This window comes from Rhinolophus ferrumequinum, chromosome 8 (assembly GCF_004115265.2).
Source record: "Rhinolophus ferrumequinum isolate MPI-CBG mRhiFer1 chromosome 8, mRhiFer1_v1.p, whole genome shotgun sequence".
NCBI lineage: Eukaryota > Metazoa > Chordata > Mammalia > Chiroptera > Rhinolophidae > Rhinolophus > Rhinolophus ferrumequinum.
In genome coordinates this window covers 58,618,741-58,629,763 of record NC_046291.1, presented here as the reverse complement: position 1 = coordinate 58,629,763, position 11,023 = coordinate 58,618,741, and the positions used below count along the sequence as shown (strand labels likewise).

The following is an 11,023-nucleotide window of genomic DNA, read 5'->3' as shown; positions in this document are numbered from 1 at the left end:
ATGGATGACATTTACAAACAGCTTTTTATATGCCATGCAAAATATATCAGATGTGTTAAGGTGCATTGAGGGAAGTACAATTATTAGTCCCATTTTACAGATAAATAAACAAAGCTTGGAATTAAAGTTACTCATCAGAGTTCTCTAGCCCAAGGAACAGCAAAGCCAGCCTTAGTCTCCAATCTATATGCCTCTCAAGCATGAGGTTAACTCCAGCATGCTTTACGAGTATACTGCCCCTCTAGCAAAGTGTGAGGTGACTTGTTACCATTATATTTATTTTAGATTAGTGTGTCTTTTTATTGGTAACTAATGGGGGAAGTATACTAAGAGGTAAAAACTAGGGACTGTGAGTGGAAATAGCCAGTTACCCTTCTGGCCTGATCATTGAGTTTTTACTGAGTGAATCATTTATCCCTACAGTCTTGCCATCTGCAAATGAGAATTAGAATAGATTATACTAGTGCACCATTCTAATTCAGTGGTATTTCCGATGTTGTTATTAGCTATTACATAGATTCATTAAAAAAACATTAAACATTTAAATCAGAAGCCCTTTATAAAAGCTCACTTCAAAATAGTTCAATATAGTATTCATTAATTTACCCAACACATACTTGTTATACACTCAAAATACCTTGGTGAGAACTTTGAGAAAAATGAAATTCAAAGACAGTTTGTGCTTTCCATGATATAACAATATGCTTGGTAAGATATGAAACACATGCAACCAGCACAAAATTGCTAAACAATATACAAATTCATGGAAAATAAAATAGTAAAAAAAAAAAAAATTACCTAAGTAATGAGGAATGGTGGAATCAAGGCACAATCAGTGTGCTTAGGTATGGCTAGAAAAGAGAATTGAAAGTATAGGTTTTGACCCAGAACATCAAGGAAGTGATGAAGATAGATGTCCAAAGAGAAACGTAGGAACACATGAGAATGTATATTTGGGGCTAATAAAGTTGTAGAAGATACAAGAGCAGGAAAGTGGAGGCAGGAAGATTGACAGATGACCTCAAAAATCATACATCACAGATTTAAATGAAAATAAAAAGAACTTTGTTTTGATTTGGTTCTTCAAATTGCTTTTGCAATTTGGAAAATAAAAATTCTAATTCTAATATACCATTTGCCCAAAGTTTTGCATCAAGTATCTATCAAGTCAATTGTTCCGTAAGTTACTGTATGAGTTTAACTCTAAACGAATTAAGTGATAGAACCAAACCTAAATATTTCTAGATCAGGTTAAAAAGTTGTTCTTCTTAGCCCAATGTTTTCTTTTAAAACACACACACACACACACACACACACACACACACACACACACACACACACGAAACCAAGAGGTATTAGATTTTCCTCTACCTGTCTTTGATATTGTCTTAATGACAGTTGTGTCTTTTCTTTTAATTTAATCTCCCTTGTGTAACTTTTAATGCTTTCTGTAAAATTCAACAGTTCAATCTGGAGCCAAAGAAATAAAAACCTGATGACTCTTAAAGAGTTTAAGATTAGTGCAGGAAGAAATTACCTTGGTTAGTCAGGCCTTTTCTTATCAGCAGCCTGAAGTTTGCTTTTGCTGAAGTGGTGGGAGTTTGATATGAAGCCAAGACTCGGTGGTTCATGTTGTGAGGTCTGTCTTATAATCACTGAATTCAAGGAGAAGCTAGAATTGCATTTTGAATGGTTATATTATTATACTTGCTATAAATTAATAACAAAGAAAGATAGGACATTAATGTACATGATAAACAGCAATGAATATCATTTTTCCTTTTTAGATTATGTCCAAAAACGCCAGTTAATATTCTATGGTTCAAGAACAATATAAACAGATTTTTAATGGAAGCCTGCATATAATTGTCATGAATGTTTTTCCAAATAAGAATACTGTGGGCAGCTGCTCAAATCAAAACATATATTACATTGGGGAACTTCTAATTTTTCTCCCAGAATATACTATGAACACTGCAGTGTTTCATCAATTAATCATGCAGCTACTTTTCTGCAAACCTTTACCGGGTGAGCTGTGAGTGGATCTGCATGGTATAGGAATACATGAACTGAGAATGTGAACACAGAAAAAAAATGGTTTGTTTTTTAACATGCTTCCCTTTATTCAAAGCAAAAGACAGGAATGCCAGTTGAAACTCTGCACTATTCACACACTACCTGTGAGAGTGAATGTTATCTCCTAATACCTGGTATTATTTAATAGCTAATAAAAATAATGCTCACATCTTTAATCAATGGGTAAAAATATTATCTAATATCTATCAAACAATTTTTACATTCCAGATATCACACCAGATGCTTTCCATAGAATCTCTTATATTCACTATTACACTATTAAAGAGGAACCATTTTGAAACAAAAGGATCTTCTGCAATTCCTAGAGTCATTTTTGGTTTTCAGAATTGTGCTATTGGCATCTAAGGGGTAGAGTCCAGGGATGATGATAAACATGTTTCAAAGAAGACGACAATAAAGAATTATCCAGCCCATCATGTCAATGGTGCCAAAGCTGAGAAACCCTTCCCTACTTTTATCTTCACTTAACAGATAAGAAAAATTAGGCTTAAAAAGGAGGTTAAAGAGTTTCAGTCAAGACAATGCAGTAGGTAAATACTGTTCTTACCTTTACTCACAACCACATCAAAATTACAACTAAACTACAAAACACCCATCATTGAGAATCACCTGAAATTTGCTGAACCAAAGCCCTACAACTAAGGACATACAGAAGAAGGCACCTTGAGACTGGTAGGAGGCGCAAAGACGCAACAAGATGTGGTCCCACACTGGTGTGTGACCATTAAAAATCAGAAGGGATATCTCAGCTGTGGAGGTTCACTCAGAAGGAGCAAAAGGTCCCCACGTCACACCAATCTTCTCAACCCAGGTCTCGGGTGCCAGAGAGAGAAGTCCCATAATTTCTGGTTGTGGAAACCAGCGGAGGTTGTGGCTGAGTGAAACAAGGGTGGCTGCAGTCCCAGGCACTTCTCTTAAAGGGACAATGAACAGACTTAATCACTGACAAAATCACTGGCTTTGAGTTCCAGAGCTGGGGCAGTGGCTGGAGAGGTGACAGGGACATGTAGTGGGGAACTGGGTTGTCTGTCTTCAGGATGAGGGCTGAAGAGATGGCTTTCTCCTGGACAGAGGAGATGGTGGAAGCCATTGTTTCTTTGTTGAGCCCTCCTCCTTTCTGCATGCAGAGGAGGGCAGCTGCCATATCTGAGTCTCCACCCAGATGGCTGACAAGATTCATTGTCCATGCCCTGGTGATTCTGAGACCACGCCCTACCCAACTTTTGGGCATACCCAAGCCACTTCCAGTGGCTTTTCTGTACAAACTACCTGCATTGGCTCATGCCAAGAATTTCCTAGGGTATCTCAAAGGTTCACAGAACCCAGACAAACAGCAATCTGGCATGTGTACGTCTGGTGCCTCTAGCTGAGCAGCCTTAATGCTGGCACTAGTGATATCTGGCCTTGGTTCATGGGTTGGACTCTCAAGGCACTTCCAAGATGGTGTGAGCAGTAGATTATTTTGTGGTTCTTGCCAGGTGGCCCTGGGTGTGGCATGGGCTACGGCTGAACTTGACCTGCACTTAGTCCCCTCCCAGGTGGTCCTGGGGCTAGTGCACCCAGTGACCAGCTTCAAAATGAGCTGGAGCATCACCCACTGCCTCCAAGGATGGCACACCCAAAGAGTGGATTAGGCCCTACTGAGGCCGATCATGCTCTGTACAGTCAGCCCCTATACCACAACTCCTCCATTGTAGTCACAGCCAGTCCACACAACCAATGAGCCTGAGGGTCAATTGTCCCCATTGATGTGCAAATAGCAACCGAGGCTCAATCACAACAGGAGGACACACACAACACACACAAGAGACAGACCTGAAGCACCTGGCTCTGGTACCAGGGTGACTGCACCACTAAGCCCCACAGCACACCTACTACATAAGGCCACTGTACTAAGACCAGGAGACATAGCAGCCCTACTTAATACATAGAAACAAACACAGGGAGGCAACAAAAATGGGGGGGACAAAGAAACATGTCCCAAATAAAAGAACAGAACAAAGCTCCAGAAAGAGAACTAAATACAATGGGGACAAGCAACATACCAGATGCAGAGTTCCAAACACTGTTAGAAGGATACTTAGTAAGCTAAGGGAAAACGTTGACAAAGAGATGGGAAACATAAAAATGAAAACAAAAAACATAAAAAAAAAAGTCAGAAATAAAGAATACGATAACAGAAATGAAGAATACATTACAGGAAATCTACAGTAGATTAGATGAAACAGAGGATAAATCAGACATTTAGAAGATAAGATAGCAAAAAACATCCAATCAAAACAGCAAAAAAAAAAAAAATCCAAAACACTGAGGACAGTTTAAGGGGCCTCCGGGCGAACATCAAGCATACCAATATTCTCATACAGAGGTATAAGAAGGAGAAGAGAGAGAGCAAGGACTTGAAAACCTATTGGAAGAAATAATGACTGAAAACTACCCTAACCTAGTGAAAGAAATAGACATACAAGCCCAGGAAGCTCAGAATCCCAAACAAGATGAACCCAAAGAGGCCCCCACCAAGACACATCATAATTAAAATGCCAAAGGTTAAAGACAAAGAGATAATCTTAAATGCAGCAAGAGAAAAGCGGTTAGTTACCTCCAAGAGAGCTCCCATAAGACTGCCAGCTGATTTCTCAACAGAAACTTTGCAGACCAGAAGCGATGGCACAAAATATTCAAAGCTATAAAAAGCAAGAACCTACAACCAAGATTATTCTACCCAGTAAAGTTATCATTTAGAATCAAAGGACAGACAGATAGCTTCCCATTTGGAGATCCATCTTCTTCTCTTTGCAGAAATCTGTAAGATTCTTGCCCTGAGAGTCCTCCATAATTCCTTTCTTGTACCCGACAGAATAGCTCTTTCTTTTTGCACTCATCTTGTCTGGGGGTCAAAATATGACTTCCTTTAAATCTACCATTAAATCAAGTGTTAATTGAAGACTCACAAAACAGAAGTGGCAACAAAAATGAGGACAGTGAAGAATGATGGTCCACACAAAAGCAACGAAAAATTGCAGGCACCACAATTCAGAAAACGTTTCTTTATTTCACACGAGTGCATGAAGTACATCTGTTACAACGAACGACATATTAAATTATGAAGATTCATATTAGACACAGCCATGTCTGTTCATTATCAAATGCACACATTATTCGTGCATTTTGTCTGTACTCCAATTGGTCATTCTGTCATTCTCGAATTCAACTGTTACACAGGCATTTACCTCTCGTCCAAAGGTGCCCGCTTGGGTATTTACAAATACTTAATTATAATTTATATTATCACTTATTTTAAGTATCAATGTCAATAATATTATTTATTTATATTTAGTTATATATTAATATTATTATTTTATAATTCAATACATCTTATAATTCAATACATCCGTCGTGTGTTGCAACGGATGTACTAAATGCGTCCGTCTGGCTGACAGACTGGGCCTTATTTTTGGGGTAGGGTTTATTTTCAGGGAAGTATGGTATTACTTAATTATAAAAAAGGATGAATTCTTGCCATCTGTAACAATATGGATGGACCTAAGGGGTATTGTGCTGAGTGGAGTAAGACAGTGAAAGACAAAAGTCATATGACTTCACTTGTAAGTGAAATAAAGAACAAAATTAACAAACAAATGAAATAAACAAACTCATAGATACAGAGAACATTTTGATGATTGCCAGATGGGAGGGAGTTGGGGGTGAGTAACAAAGAGGAAAGGATTAAGAAGTACAAATTGATAGTTACTCTGTAGTCATCGGGATATAGGGTAGAGCATAAGGAATATAGTCAATAATATTGTAATAACTATGTATGGTGCCAGATCGGGTACTAGATCTAGATAGGGGGGTGGTTGGGGCAGGGCAAAAAAGATGAAAGGATTAAGAAATACAAATTGGTAGTTATAAAATAGTCTTGTGTATGTAAAGTAAAGCATTGGGAATATAATCAATTATATGGTAATAACTTTTTATAGTGCCAGGTGGGTGCTAGACTAGTTAGGGAGACTAGTCTCACTAATTTGAGTCTTCTCAAATTATAAAAATGTCTAACCACTGTGCTGTACACCTGAAATTAATATAAAATAACATTGAATGTCAACAGTAATTGAAAAATTAAAAAAGAGAGGTGGGAATAAGAGGTTTCAAGTTCCAGGGATAAAATAAATAAGTCTTAGGGATGCAAGATACAGCTTAGGAAATATAGTCAATAATATTGTGATAATGTGGTATGGTGTCAGATGGTTGCTGAAATTATCACGGTGATCATTTGTCTAGCATAGGAAATATAATCAATAATATGATAACAAAGTATAGTGCCAGGTGGGTACTGTCGAATAATTATGGTGTATACCTAAAACTAATACAATATTGTATGTTAGCTATATCTTAATAAAAATCTAAAAAAAAAAAAAGACAGGTTAAATAAACTGAGGTCATAGATCTAATATGTGTCCAAAGTCCACACCCTCTCCACAATGTAACATTCTTGCTGCATTGTACCTCATTGAAAAAAAATTATTTGCCTCCCTGTACACAATCCCATAATGCAACAAACCTGGTGCTTTGAATCAGAGGTCTTCAGTTTTGGTGTAGGTAGGGCTTCTCTCTACTTCATTGATCTTCACAAGTCATTCCAATTCTCATCAGCAATGTGGAAGCCTACACCTGGAGCTTTCCTAAATGTTTCTCCTAACTTTTCATGATTGTAGTCCACAGCCTTCTAGTAAAATTACTTGATTCCCTTTCAATCCCTGCACTGGGTGTTAGATTAGGCTTCCTTTAGGCTTTGCCTTTACTCTGTTTCTGCTTCTCAGTAAACAGTAGAGGATTCCCTAGAGCAGCCTCCTGCTGATTTTGCCATCTTCCGGAGTAGCATCCTGCCTTCAATGATGCCATGGATGACTTTTCCACCTCTAGGAAACAACCCAAACACCACTGGGGAGGTTACAGGCATTTGGCACTGCCCTTTCCCTCCAACTGTCTATGGAGTATCAGATATTCCTTAGGGAAGCCACGAAGAGTTGACTCTCTCCCACTGCGAAGTAGTCAAGTTTCCCAGGGGAGGGAATCCACAGCCTGACCTCAAAACCAAGCAGCTGAGGACCCAATGTGTGTTACTCAGTTATCTGCATGCTCCCCAGGAGCCAATCTAAAACAGTCCACCAAAAAGATAGCAGGCAGCACAAAGCTAGTTTATCCACGCCCTGGGTCAGCCATTACAGAAGTAACACGCATGCCCCAAAATAGCAGTTTTGCTAAACCACAGCATCAGGAGCTATAAATTGTCTCTAAATATAGATTTGAAATGAAAGAAACAATACTTCCTATTGTGTGCCCTGCTGAAGGACCAGATTTGTTTCTGTAGAAAATGGGATATGGAAGAACACTTGAGAACGTTCTCAGATATCAAGCAAAACTAAACCCATTAATGTGAATTCCGTTCCACAGCATTCACAAATGTGATTGCCAGAGGATTTCTGGTTTTGAAACCTGCCTATGTCATCCAGAGATGATGAGTCTTTCTGTTACAGTTAAAACATACATAGGTCATTTCAAAGAGGGCACATGGGGCTGTGAAACGCTGAACTCTTAACTCTATGACCAAAGATTTAAGTTGCCCATTGGATGCCATAGTCATTCAATACTGCCAAGTTTTTCTGAGGGGCTATAGGATATATATATTCCTTTGTATATATATAAAAACTCTCACACCCAATGATCCACACTAATAGTAGATAGGGGAACATGGATTAGTCATCATAATGGGATAATTGGAATTCACATCAGAACCTAAACTTTAAAAAATACTTTCTTCTTATTCCCCTCACTAAATCACCTCTCAGATGTGCTAATAAAGACCAAAATTATCCAATATGTATCACATTTCCTTCCTGGAGAAGGTCATTGGGAGACTGTCACTGCCAGTTGACCCTCAAGCTGGAGCAGGGCAATTGAGGCTTCTCACCACCTCCCCTGTCCTTGGAATATACATTCTGCCCACCATTTAGCACTAGAAGTCACTTTAAAAGGCAGACTTGAGAGAGTAATATGTTATTGAGACCATCTGGACTGTGCATCTGACTGAACCCCATTAAAGCCTCTATATAAACGCTTAGGATTCTTGAGTATGGTGCAGAGATCTATCTATTCATCTTGTGACTGCACAACAAGACAAGCCTCGTTATGTAAGTTCCCTTGCTTGTTAAACCTGCCACCTACCAATCTGGAGTGGTTTGCTTCTTTCTTCTGTCTTTCCTTGCCCTCTTTGTACTGAGGGCATTTTCAAATTCCACTTGGAGCATTCCCGAGGTTGAGAACCAACATTCCCTTTTCTCCATCAAACCAGCTTCTCCCTGGCAATGGTTCTAATGATGACTAAAGTCCAAGTAGCAAACCGAGAGAAATAGGAACCCTACAATATCCAGAAACTTGAAATTTCCTGTGACCAGTACAAAGGAACTGCATTTTAATTATCCATGAAATCCATGAAATCTCCCTTACCTGCCCCCTACCCTGCCTGGCTAGGCAGAATTACTGCTTTAATCTTTCCCAGGGAAGCACAGGACTGCTCCTTGGAAAGGCCAGCACAGTTCAGAAGCCCAGGCACACTTTCCATCAAAAAAAACTATCAACATGATAGGAACTTCATCTCCAGCCATGCTGTTTGTGGTACTCAAGGCAGTCAAGTTTCCTGCATCCCATAGACCACATGGGGAAGGAGGGGCTGCAGCGTATAGTATCACTGATTAGATTCAAAGTGGCCTTCCGACTGTCTGAAAATTAATCAAATGCCTAAGAAATAAAGCACAGTACCTTTCTACTCTTTGAGCTCTAGATACTACAGAAATGGAATCAGCTGCTTCTAATGGAGACTTAGGCTAATTTGATTGTAAATAATTCACTGTTTTCTGACCATCTCATTATTGTGCCCCTACCCTGATCCAATATCTTGCCTGAACACATACACACACACACACACACACACACACACACAGTCTTTTCTTTTATTCCATCTATTTCCAAATGTTTAAGTGGGATGAAAGTGAGCTAGCTAAACCAGGCTAGAGCTGGGACAGCTGCAGCTGTCACGGAGCTATCTCCCCCTGACATGTAAGTCAGCCAAATTGCCATAGCCAAGTAGCAATCATTTGTCTTTTCCCCCATCTCCTCATAGCAGAGGCTGAGGTTCAGGGTAGTTTTACAATATGGACAGGGGTCTCCACAGCCAGAGAAAGACATCTGATGCTTTTCCCTCCCCTCCCCCAAACTGTGCTCAGCGGTTGTGACTCCTCTAAGGCTTGAATGCTGGTCTCCAGAGGTGAAAGGAGCATGGATTAGCCCACTGTGCTGCCTTGCCCACAGCATAGTATAATATTAATTAGTCACCTTCCTTATTATTCAGTCAAAATATGCCAGACTGAAATAAATTACATTCTTAGCACATATTTCACACCCCTGGATCAAGTCTTGCAAGGGTTTTCTTTTATTATTTATAAGATCATGTGCTGTCTTCCTGCAGAAAATGAGATGGTCTGCATGAGGAAAAAGGTAAAAGAAATGCAGAGAAATGAAACAATCAGATATTCCCTAATGATATTTAAAAATAGAAAATTTGCTACTGTTACATACAGCATGTTCCATCTTTTGAGATTTAATGGCTCTCTTGTGGTTTAATGGAGAATTACTTTCAGTAATTGATTATTAAAATTTAAAATTGCTAACCATCTTCATTATTAGATGAGCGAACATGTTATCCTTGTAATTAAAAAAGCCTGAGACTCACTTTCATCCTGTTGACAGAGCGGGCAGACCGTCTCCGCACTCACTTGATGGTTTCAGGCTTCTTGTTTGACAAAAATAGCCAGCCAGTCATTTGATGATGAAAATGCAGAACATCCACAGAGACTGAGCAGAAAATATAATGAACAAAAAATAACAATAATAATAATAAAAAGCCCTACAAGCTAATTAAAGTTTTCAGAACCAATTCATTAAATGTTCTGCATCACTTATGTGGTATTTCAATGTGCTGTGCTCAGGTAACACGGGGCCCTGTCACGTTACTCCAGCCTTCCTCAACAGGCCTTCACAAAGCATCACCACCTCTCCTCCTCCACTTGCAATAGCACCTGCCCTTTCACTTTCACCTCAAGATGTTATCATTACAAATCGTTGGTTTCCGTAACATACTACCGAAAGTGGTATTGGAAATATACAGTGTGATTTTCTGCTATCTTGAACGTGTCTGGAATGTTTCTAGACTAGCATGGAGAGCGCCAAGGCTGAAGCGCCTGGCTGAGTCCAGATGGTGTACCTCAAAATCCCTTAGGAAGTCCCACATCCTAAAGAGAGAAAGCTTTATCCATGAATTATCCACACACAGGCGGCGCAGAATGGGAGCTTGCATTCTCTTCAATGTTTTCATCATGTTGGAGTGTTCTTTCTGTGAAGGCAGCACTCAGTGATTTCCAAAAAGAAATTTTATAACTGTCAATGCAAAGAGCCTATCAAAGGGGACATTTTCACAGCTCAGGTATTAGACAGATGTCATCCTTGAGGACAGGAAAATCCAGCAGGTTTGAGAAGCACAAATATGAGTGAAGCAAAGATTATTGCACATGAAGATTTATTCTGAAAATCAAGTAAAATCATCTGAATATCAGCATATCTATAAAGTCTCAATTGTTTAGCTGATAAAATCCCTGCTCAAATGTCAATTTTTGTAAATTGGCTAATCAATGACTTGCCAATATTTTGTGAACATTCAGACCCTCCAGGATATCCTCTCTGCTTCAACCCAGCCAACCTTGATTATTCTTTAATGCAAATTATCACCCTACTCTTTGTCCACACTCAAAAATTATGATATTACTGGTCAATATTTAGATTGTTCTGTAAAGCTGTTCTCATATACTTGCCC

The 11,023-nt window shown here is 39.1% G+C and overlaps 1 non-coding gene across 1 annotated transcript; it reads left to right on the top strand.

Moving 5' to 3' along the window:
- The first annotated feature begins 7,647 nt into the window (after positions 1-7,647).
- LOC117026415 (small nucleolar RNA SNORA25) lies at positions 7,648-7,776 on the top strand. Its single transcript, XR_004423766.1, has one exon. It is a non-coding gene; the product is annotated as a small nucleolar RNA SNORA25 (small nucleolar RNA).
- Positions 7,777-11,023: the final 3,247 nt, after the last annotated feature.